This window comes from Hylobates moloch, unplaced genomic scaffold (genome assembly GCF_009828535.3).
Source record: "Hylobates moloch isolate HMO894 unplaced genomic scaffold, HMol_V3 SCAFFOLD_18, whole genome shotgun sequence".
In the NCBI taxonomy this organism is placed as follows: Eukaryota; Metazoa; Chordata; class Mammalia; order Primates; family Hylobatidae; genus Hylobates; species Hylobates moloch.
Window position 1 is genome coordinate 60886512 of NW_026652293.1, and position 11390 is coordinate 60897901.

Consider the following 11390-nt stretch of genomic DNA (forward strand, 5'->3'; position numbering starts at 1 on the left):
GATAGCATAGGGGTATAGTGCAGGGGTATAGCATAGTGGGGACAGCGTAGGGGGATAACATATGGGGGATAGGGTAGGGGGAATAGCATGGGGGCATAGCGTACAGTGAATAGTGTAGGGGGATAGCATAGGGGGATAGTATAGGGAGATAGTGTAGGAGGAATAGTGTAGGGTGACAGTGTAGGGGGAGAGTGTAGGGTGATATAGCAGAAGGATAGTGTAGGGTGATAGTATAGAGGGATAGTGTACAGGAATAGTGTAGGAGGAGTGTAGGGCGACAGTGTAGAGGGATGGTGTAGGGGGATAGTGTAGGGGGGATAGTGTAGGGGGAGAGTGTAGGGTGATATTGCAGAAGCAATAGTGTAGGGTATAGTGTGGAGGGATAGTGTAGGGGGGATAGTGTAGCGGGATGGTATAGGGGGAGACTGTAGGGGGTAGTGTAGGGGAATAATGTAGGGTGGAGAGTGTAGGGGGGTCATGTAGGGCAATACTGTAGGGTGATATTGCCAGGGCGATAGTGTAGGGTATCGTGTAGGGGATGCTGTAGGGGGAATAGTGTAGGGGGGGATAGTGGAGAGGGAATAGTGTAGGGGGATAGTATAGGGGGATAGTGCAGGGCGATAGTGTAGGGGATAGTGGAGAGAAACAGTGTAGGGAGGATAGTGTAGGGGAGTAGTGTAGGGGAATAATGTAGGGGGGATAGTGTAGGGGTGATAGTGTAGGAGGGATAGTTTTGGGGGGATAATATAGGGGTAGAGTGTAGGGTAATATTGCAGGTGTGATAGTGTAGGGGACAGTGTAGGGGGATAGTGTAGGGCAATAGTATAGGGGGATAGTGTAGGGCAATAGTGTAGGAGGATAGTTTGGGGGGATAGTGTAGGTGGATGGTGTTGAGGGGTAGTGTAGGGGGGATAGTGCAGGGGTATAATGTAGGGGTATAGTGTAGGTGGATAATGTTGGGAGATAGTTTAGGGGGAGAGTGTAGGGTGATATTGCAGGGGTGATAGCGTAGAGGGATAGTGTAGGGGGGATAGTGTAGAAGGATAGAGTATGGGGGATAATGTAGGTGGGAGAGTATGGGGGATAGTGTAGGGGAGATAGTGTAGGGCAATAGCGTAGGGTGGTATTGCCAAGGCTATAGTGTAGGGGGGATGGTGTAGGGCGATAGTGTAGGTGATAGTGTAGAGGGATAGTGTAGTGGGGACAGTGTAGGGGAACAGTGCAGGGGGGATACTGTACAGGGATACTATGGGGGAGAGTGTAGGTGGATACTGAAGGGGGATAGTGTGGGGCATAGTGCAGGTAGATAGTGTAGGACGACAGTGTAGGTGATAGTGTAGAGGGATAGTGTGGTGGGGATAGTGGAGGGAATAATGTAGGTGGATAGTGAAGCAGAATAGTGTGGGGCATAATGTAGGGGGATAGTGTTGGGGATAGTGCAGGGGTCACAGTGCTGTTGGGGTGCCAAGGCACCGTGCTCAGTGTCCATGATGGTTTCTGTGCTTTGTGTCTGGAGCATCACATGGGGACCCTGCAGACACAGAGTCCTTGTCACCCTCCCTGTTTCTGTGTCACTTGGCCTGCCTCAGGTGGAGGGTCAGAGGCCAGTCTGTTCCCCGTTAGTGTGGGCACTTTCCTGGGCTGTGCCTAACCATAGGTGGCTCTGCTCAGGGCATCCTGGCCCAGTGCTGCCTAAAGGTGTGCAGCTGGCCACCACCCACTCTGAGTTGCTTCTTTGCAGGCCGGTCCAGGGTCAGGGAGGAGGTCTGGCGTCTGCCTCTGTGCCCTCTTCTGCGGCCTGGGACTGATAAGCAGCCTCCACCTTTATGGCATGAATCCCACCCTGGCCCCTTGGACATCGTGGCCTGCCGTGTAGCACAAGGGGCTTCCTCGGGCTTCTACACCACCAGCCCGGTGTGATGCCTGGCTCCCAGGCTCCAGGCCATGTGCCTAGTCAGCAAATGGGGCCCCTTAACTAGCCCCCAGCATGGCTGCTGTCTGCACCTGCAAGTCCATTGCACCAGCGCATCGGTTGTTTAGATCTTTCCCAGCTGTTGCCAAGGGTTCATTTCTCTCCTGGATCACAAGCACCCCTGTGTGCCAGGTGCACAGGGCCTCCTCCCACCACCTGCCTACTTACTTCAGCTCTGTGGGGGCCTCTGGGCCTGTACCACAGCCCTGGGAGACCCGGATGGGTGCCCAGGCTCTGGGCGGGTGGCTGTCCTGCAGGCCACGGTGACAATCTGTCACCTCCTCGTCTATCATCTCCTCCCATTGGGGCAGAAGGGGGCCCGGCACTCCCTGACTGCTTGAGTTCCTCTTTCTGCCCCTTCTCCTCCAACCACTGTCTCCCGCACTGCGGCCGAGCCCTGGGGCATACGCTGAGAGGGCAGTGCGACAGCCCTCCCCTGCCCTCCGTGCCAGCCTCCCTCACGGAGCCACCCACCCTCTGCATGTTCCTGCGGCACCCAGAACCTTCCACGGCAGCCCTGGCTACTCCCTGCCTCCTGAGAAAGGGGTCTCCCGGGTGTAGGTGTGTAGCTGGGCCTGCAGGTGATGGGCAGAGGAGCTGGAGAGGGCAGGGTCACTGCGCAGTCGCCTGGGAGCCATGGGCAGCACCCAGACCCCCAGGGTAGGAGTTAGGAGCTGACACAAGTAGGCTGGGACAGGCTGGGGTGCTCTGGTGTCCCACAGCCAGACTTGCCCTCCCACGGTGGGGCATTGCGGCCCATCAGTTCAGGGTATCCAGGAGAGTCTCCTTTTCATTAAGGCCAGAGGGGGCACTCACTGAAGGACCTAGCAATGAGCACGGTCCCCCGCCCAGGCTGGCTGCAGGCTGCAGTGACAGGCATGGGGGCTGGAGGCCCCTGGGGCATGGTTCTGCCCACCCCGGTAGCCCAGGCCTTGGGCACAGGCAGGCGGATGCTGGCAGCAGATGCTAGGAAGACAACAATGTCTTCAGCTGGGATTTTTAATTAACCTCAGCTGGCCCCTCCCGAAGGGCCCCAATTAAGTGAAGAATGCACGGCAGAGTGGGGTCATGCTCCGGGCGGGTTTTAATTAAAGCTCCGTGGCCTGGGCAGGAGCGCCCCCGCCTGACTGCCTCCTCCCTTGTTCTTGCGCTGGGCGACCACGCACCTCCAATGGGTGCTACAGGCCTCTCCTCCTCCCGCCTGTCAGGCCCCAGACCAGGCAGCCCCTCTCTGAGCCACCGTCCCGTCCTGGCATAGTCCCACCCACCTGCTCGTTCAAGCATTGGCTGAGGGTCTGTGGTGTGTCCACTGCAAAGGCAGACAGAAATCACACGAGTAACCATGTCAGATGTGCACATGCCATGAAGAAAGCAGGTGAGGTGAGGGACAGAGAGGGCTGGGCCACCATGCCCAGGAAAGGAACCTGCAGGAGGCGGGCAGGGAGTGCACCTGGAGGGTGGGCCCTGTGGACAGGAGCAGGGGCCTGGCTGAGCAGCTGAGGGGTCAGCCTGTGGACGCCCGCATGCAAGAATGAGAGGGAAGACAGACATGTCTCCTGAGAAGAACTATAAACAGCAGCAAGCACATGGAAAGATGCTCAAAGTCACAAGTCCTTCAGGACATGCAAATCAAAACCACCACGAGACACCAGCTCACCCCATCAGGATGGCAGCTATTAGAGAAACAAACAAACAAAAGTCACCGGATGCAGTGGCTCTCGCCTATAATCCCAGCTACTCAGGAGGCTGAGGTGGGAGGATCGCTTGAGGCCAGGAATTTGAGATCAGCCTGGGCAACACACTGAGACTCGGTCTGTACAAGAAAAAATATATTAATTAGCTGGCATGGTGGTGCGTGCCTACCATCCCAGGTACTCAAGAGGTTGAGGTGGGAGAATCGCTTGAGCCCAGGAGGTAGAGACTGTAGTGAGCCAATATCACGCCACTGTGCTCCAGCCTGGGTGACAGAGCAAGACCCTGTCTCTTAAAAAATTTAAATTCTTTTTAAAAGGTTAAAATGGTAAGTCCTATGTTATGGGTATTTTACCACAATTTTTTAAATGATTAAAATTTGAAGACAGAGGGCTGTGGGTATGGGGGGCTTTCAGCCGCACTCAGCAGAACAGGGGCTGCATGGGGCTTCTGAGCAGGGACCCACACCAGGGGCCTGGCTCCCCACAAGACCCCCAGCCTCACACAATGGAGTGTGCCCCAGGACCGTGAGCCACATATTCACGGGTCCCACCATGAAAGCACAAGCGTCTAAGAACAGCAGCTGGGCAGGGGTAGCAGGCAGGCACGTGTGTCCTGCTTTGTTCAGGGCATCTTTGCATTAATCGCCACTGCAGGACCAACATTCTCCAAAACTGGCTTCCTTTAGAGACACCTGGCCTTGGGAGCAATGAACGAGGGAAGGGAGGGTCTCCTCCAGGGTCACCATGAGCACTCTCCTCTGCCCAAGCCACGCCCCCTGGCCAGCCCGGACTCTCTCTCAAACCTGAGCGCCAAGGACTCCCTCCCCAACGAGCCTTGTGCTGGGGGATCCCCTTGGTTCTTCTGGGGATTCGGGATACAGTGTGCCCAGGAAGGGAGTAGTCTGATCCTAGCAGCCAGAGTCACCATGGCAATAGGTGACATCAAAGCCCAGCAGCCCTGAGCCTTACACGGGACCCAACCTGCTGCCCAAACTGACCCATGGGGGAGACACATGCCCGGCTGGACAGGTCAGGTGGCTGCCTGCAGAAAACTCATGATCCTGAGGCCATGTGGCCAGACACTCTATGCAGGGGTGCAAAGAGGATCATCTGAGGAACCCCAATGCTTTTAGCCCCAGGTATTTGACTCTCCCGGCCTTGGCACCAGACATGAGGGAAGGAGGTGTACTAGCATCACAGGGTGGCCACAGCAAGTTACCACAACCTGGGTGGTTCACAATAGAAAGGGAGTTATTTATTCGCAGCTCTGCAGCCAGAAGCCCTACATTGAGGCGTCCTGGGCATGCTCCCTCCAAAAGTTCTGGGGAGGACCCTGCACAGCCTCCTCCAGCTCCTGGTGGCTCAGGTTCCTCAGGCGCATGGCCACACACTCCAGTCTCTGCCCTGTCCTCATGGCTGGTTCCCCATCTGTGCATCTCAGATCCCCCTCCCCTTTCTCTTAGATGACTGATCACCTGTCACGGGTCCAGGGCCCACCCGAATCCAGGATGGCCTGGTCTTGACGTCACTCATTGAGGATGTCTGCCAAGACCCTGGTCCCACAGGAGGTCCTGCTCCAAGGCTTCAGCTGGACATGAAGGGGGATGCCCAACCTACCCCACCACAAAGCCTTCGAGGTAAACCCAGGCACTGACACCTCAGTTGGGACCTTAGAGCAGAACCAGGTTGCCATGGAGCCCAGGATCCTGCTTCCCAGGAACTGTGAGAGACCATCTATGCAGACTGCCGTTTTAAACCACTAAGGTTTGCTGGAATTTATTACCAAGCCTTGGAACACAGATGGGGACCAACAGTTCCCCTCTCCCCAAAGACAACGGGCCATTCAGAATCCAGTGCCTTTGCTGCGGACCGCTGTGTCCTCTGAGTCCTCTCTGCCCTATGTGGAACAAGATCCATTTGGTTTTTTGTCCTTTTTTTGTTGGAGACAGAGTCTCGATGTCACCCAGGCTACAGTGCAGCGGCATGATCAAGGCTCACTGCAGCCTCGAACTCCTGGCCTCAAGTGATCCTCCTGCTTCAGCCTCCTGAGTAGCTGGGAATATATATACCTCACGACACTCAGCTAAGTTTTTAATGTTTTGTAGAGACGGGGTCTCACTGTATTGCCCATGCTGGTCTCAAATTCCTGAGCTCAAGTGATTCTCCTGTCTCAGCCTCTCAATGTGCTGGGATTACAGGCTGAGCTACCATGCCTGGCCACTTTGATTTTAGTGTCCTTCTCTGGGGTAGTGAAAAGTTGACCACCCTACAGGAGTCCCCAATATCTTTTTGAGACATTACTGCTCCGTGCAGCCCCAAGCTGGGGAGGTCACACAGAGTGAGTCTGTGATGCATCTTGGAGACAAGGCCCCCAGCCCAGGTGTACCTCTCCTGCTAGCCTCTGCCTGGAAGCTTGGAAGGTGGAGAGGAAGCCCTGAAAGAGAGGTGCAGACCCCAGCACCCTAAAACCTGGAGGTGGGTCTCAAGAGAACAGCTTCACCCAGGGGGAGCCCAGCAGGCACCTTCACAATGTGCCTCTCCCTTTCCCCCATCCCTGGGGGCCTGGCCTCTTCCCCACTCCCCGCCCCACCACCTCATGGGGACGTCACCCAGGGGTTGCCATGGCCCCATGCCCTGGTCAGCCTCCTGCTGGTGTCCTCATCACACCTCCATGTGGAACCTCTCTCGCACCCACCTACAGGCCTCATCCAGATGAGACCCCTGCCCCTTCACCCACACGGCCCTTCCCAAACAGGGCACACTCAGTCATTCTCTAAGGACAAAGGGAAGCCCCCCAATCAGCTTTCCTCACCAACACATCTCTCCCATCTCTGACTTCCTGCCACACAAGGCTCGCCTTAAACAAGCCTTACTTGACGCTAACATCCCCCGACAAGCAGAGCCTTTTGTCAAGTCTGCTTAGCCTCTTGTATGCCCACAGCAATGGTAGCTCACTGCCAAGATGCTTCCACATTTGGAGATGCAATCTGTTCTCTGTTGGCCCCTGCCACTGGCCTGGCTGTGTCCCCTGCCACAGACCCCCTGTCTGTCTCCTAGTCCCTGGTTGCCCCCAGAGAGCTCTGACTCAAAAAGGCCCTAGAGCAAAGTAGCTCCACACCTTCAGCTATGTCTCTTCAAAGTCCTGGGGCAGCACCCAGTGCATTCCCAGGGCTCTGAGCTCAGATACAGGTCTCGATGGTGGCTGAGGAGATCCCAGGCAGGCCCTGAGCTGTAGGGCAAAGTTGGTCACTTTACAGAATCCCAGGTTCTGACGTCCAGCCTGGAAGTAGACTGGAAAGATCCCTCTCCCCCAGGATCCCCCCAGGGTCTCAAGGCTCAAGTAGCCATGATCATGCCACTGCACTCCAGCTGGGGTGACAGAAGGAAGGAAGGAAGGAAGGAGGGAGGGAGGGAAGGAAGGAAGGAGAGGGAGGTACTAGGGTGGGGAGTTGGCAGGCAGACAACTTGCCAAAGTCCCACAGGCAGAAGGGAGTGTCTGAAAGCAGGCAGAGGCCCACAGTCAAGGCCACTGTCTGAGTCCAGGACAGGCAGAAGGCTCATGTGTGCAGGCAGGGACCACTCTAGCTGACAAGTGGGGTTTCACCAATGCCTGCGATAAGTGATGCATGGGACTGGAGAAATGGTGCCATCAGACACTTTAAGACTTGTGGCATGTCACTTTGGGGATGCCGGGTATTTTGTTATCCTGATAGGAGGAGTGGATTGGTATGTGTACCCAGAGTCAGAACTTCTTTTGTTATTAGCACCTGAAATGGTAAAACCAGGCCGCCTCTCTCACTTCAGTTGATCGGGGAGTATAAACAATATTTCCAGCCGGGCGTGGTGGTACCCCCCTGTACTGCCAGCACTTTGGGAGGCTGGGTTAGGAGGGTCATTTTCCCAGGAGTTCAAGACCAGCCCAAGCAACAAAGCAATACCTTGTCTTTAAAATTAAAAATAAAAGAGAAAAAAAATATTTACAGATTTCAGGCAACAGCTCGAGATGAAAAGTTCTGATATTTCAGCAACAAAAACCACAGGTATTGCTAATACTGCTTTTGGGGAATGCTGCTTGCATTTAAGAGGGGAGGAAATGCTAAATGTCATTCAGAGGTTAAGAAGAGCCAAGATGTGCTTTTCTGCAGCCCCTCCCCAGGGTGCTCACCTCACCGGCTCCCCATTTGTCCACCCAGGCATGACAAGAGGCTGGAACCAGACAGAAAACAGTTCTTGCCCCAAGAAGACAGCCTGCCTGGGAAAACAAGGTCCCCTGAGAGCTAGTCCAGGGGAGGGGCATGTGCAGCTCTAGGCTTTTATCTGAGGTTTGGAAGGCTGGCATGAGATGGGGAAACTGAGGCCGGAGTGAGTATAAGGGGAAACAGGTGATGCTTCAAAAGGACCAGAAATTAGAGGACTGTGAGGTAACTCCCTGGAGTTCACGGAACTCAACTGTAATTTCCTAAGCCACTGTGTAGTGCAGGCAAGCCCCTGGGACCCTCACCACTGGCCACCGGCTTCCCGAATGACCCCAGACCCCAGCCCAGGCCCAGAAGGCAGGGCAGGGCCACCCTGAGCTGGGAGGTGGGGGCCTCTCCCAGGGCCCATGCAGTCAGAACAGCTGTAATAATTCCTGTGGTGTGCTCCAGGTCCTGTGGTGTGACCAGCCAGAGGGTAGGCTTTGGGTAGGGGTCTGGGGGAGAAGGAAACAGGGCCAGGCAGAGGGGACAGCAGGGTCCTATCCCCACCTCACACCCTAGAGAAGTCTTTAAGGGTATGAGTTCTTCCTGCCACACGTCTTGGAGGTTGAGTGCTTGGACTAAGCCCTGAGTGTGAGGAGGAAGTACTGACTCTGGTGGAGGCAGCGCCACCCCGCAGAACACACTGGCGTCTTGCAGTATGATTCTCCAGCTTTAGCCCACCTAGAGTCTCCCAACAGAGAGAGCGGGCAGAGCAACCATGTGGGAGACAGAGTGGGGCAGGAAATCCAGGGAGGTGAACTCTGTCCTGGGATGCCTGGTGTAGTAGTGAGCTCCCCATCACTGGAGGAATCCAAGATAACACTGCAGTCTCCAGAGGCACCAAAGCGCTTGTTCCCCAAGAGGGAGGGCAGGGCTGGGGAAAGAGTAAAGGTGTTGGCAATAAGCAGACTTGGGCATGGAGTAGTCAAGCTCCAGAGGGGTTCCATCCTAGCTGTGTGACATCAGGTATGTGTGAGACCTCTCTGAACATCTGTGGCCTGGCTCAAATGCCGCACACTTCATAGCCCTGCACTCAGAGGTTGACCAAAGTGCCTGCCAGGCCTGAGGTGGGCGGGGGTCCCCTTCACCTAGCCACAGTGGCTGCCTACTAGGTCTCCCACATGGGTATTCCTGCTCCTTTGCTCCAGACAGCCCATCTGTCCTTCCAGCCACCTTCCCTAGGAGGCCAGCCCGTTCTGCTGTTTGGCATCCCTGTCTCTGACCTGGTTCTCAGGTGCAGCCACCCCCAGAGGAGAGAAGCCCAGCCCAACCTGAGCTGGCGTCTTTGAGACTGACAGTGGAGGTGGCCACAAACGCTGGAGGGTCCCTGTCCAGCCTGGCCCCCAAACCCCTCCCTCCAGCCAGCTCATCCCACCCCTCTTGGCTAAACCTCATCTGATCCCAGGGACCTCAGAGGAGAGAGAAAGGGATCCCTACTCCCTAGGCAGCGTCAGGGGAGCACTGGGGCCTCAATTTCCCCAGGAACTCACTGCTTGACACTTCTTAACTCCCTAGTGGGTCTCTTTCCAGGGGCAGAAATCTGGGTGTGACTACCTGGGCTCCCTTGCGCCTGTCTGGCCTGAAGACATCACTTTTGCCCCGGTGGTGGTGGGGAGGCCAAACCAGGAGCACAGAATCAGCAGGAAGGGACTTTTTATTATTATTTTCTGACGGGGTCTCACTCTGTCACCCAGGCTGGAGTGCAGTGGCACAGTCCTAGGTCACTGTGGTAACTTTGAACTTCTGGACCCAAGCGATCCTCCCACCTCAGCCTCCCAAGTAGCTGGGACTACAGGCCTGTGCCACCACAACTGGCTATCTTTGTAAAATTTTTGTAGAGATTATGCTGCCCAGGCTGGGGGAGGTACATTTCTTAACCCTAGGGCTGGGTATACAGGAATCCATTTTATTACTTTTTAAACTGTGCATGTATCTGACATACACTCTTTCCTGTCTGCATTTTTTCACATTAAAAAATATATATTTTAAAGGGGCCAGGCACGGTGGCTCACACCTGTAATCCCAGCACCTTGGGAGGCCAAGGCAGGTGGATCACCTGAGGTCAGGAGTTTGAGACCAGCCATGGTCAACATGGTGAAACCCTGTCTCCACTAAAAATACAAAAATTAGCTGGGCATAGGGGCAGGCGCCTGTAATCCCAGCTACTTGGGAGGCTGAGGCAGGAGAATTGCTTGAACCCGGGAGGCGGAGATTGCAGTGAGCCAAGATCGTGTCACTGCACTCCAGTATGGGCGACAGAGCAAGACTCCATCTCAAATAAATAAATAAATAAATAAATAAATAAATAAATAAATAAAAAGTATTTTAAAGGAAGGGGAGGCAGGCTCTGGTTCCCACACAATCCCCACTCAGTGACCCTGGAGCCACCCCTGGCCACACTCTGCCAGCAGAGAACCAAAGCCAGGTCCCTTCAGCCCTAAAGCAGCCATAACCACATGTAACCCCCATGAAATGTCCGCACATGGCCCAGCTCTGGCTAAGCGGGGAGAGGCAGCACAACAAGAAGGTTCCACAGGCATCCACACCCCTCCCTGGGACTTTCCAAGAGCATCTGAGATGCCTGTAGGGTGGGAGGGAGACGTCCTTCCCCTAAACAGACAACCCTGCCACAGCTTCACAGAGGTGAGCTTTCAGACGGGAGCCCCAGGCAGAAAAAGGGACTGAATCTGGGGGCACGAAGGTCACCGCTTTTGGGGACCTTCGTAGCCCCCGCAGGTGCAGCCCTGGGGGAGAGCTCCGGCCATCGCAGCCTCCAGAGGCAGTGAGGACGCCCTGCCCAAGGGGCAAGCAAGGGAGGTGATGGGGGCAACAAAGGGGAGCAGGAGGCCTGGGCCAGGCCCAGTGATCCCACCCCCCAGGCCTCGGCCTGGACAAATCAGGTTGATTCCCGACCTCCACAATACCCAGGGCACCGTGCTGCAGGGACACTTTCCCACAAGCCCAACCCCTCACAGCCGCACAAGCGAAGAGGCAAGAAGACCTGAGGGTGGTGGGCAGAGCCAGGCCTCCTGCACACGGAACACAGAGGGACTGCAACGGTCCTCTGTTCGGGTGCCTGGGAGCGGGGTCTCCTCCACCTCAACTGGATCTCAGCTGAAAGGCCAGCTCATTAGAGACCACTGTGACCTCCCTTCTGGGCAGCCGTCCCCAACCCTGGGCCCCACCCCCACGGCCCCGGCCTCCCCCCGAGGTATCCAGGCCACCTCCTCCTTTGCTTCATCTGTGGCCAGATCCCCGGCGTCTGCTCCGGGCCCAGGCATGAGCCCGCACGAGTCACTACGGCCGACGGGGCGCCGAGGCCAGTGCGGGGACACAGCAAGCCTCCCGCCTTCGGACCTTCCGCCGTGGCCCCGCGAGTGCCACAGGTTTCCACAGGGCCGGGGCACGCGGACCCGCGCAGCCTGGGAGCCTGGGAGCCAGGGACCCCAACCCCGGGGAGGGGCGCCTCGCATCCCCGTCCTCACG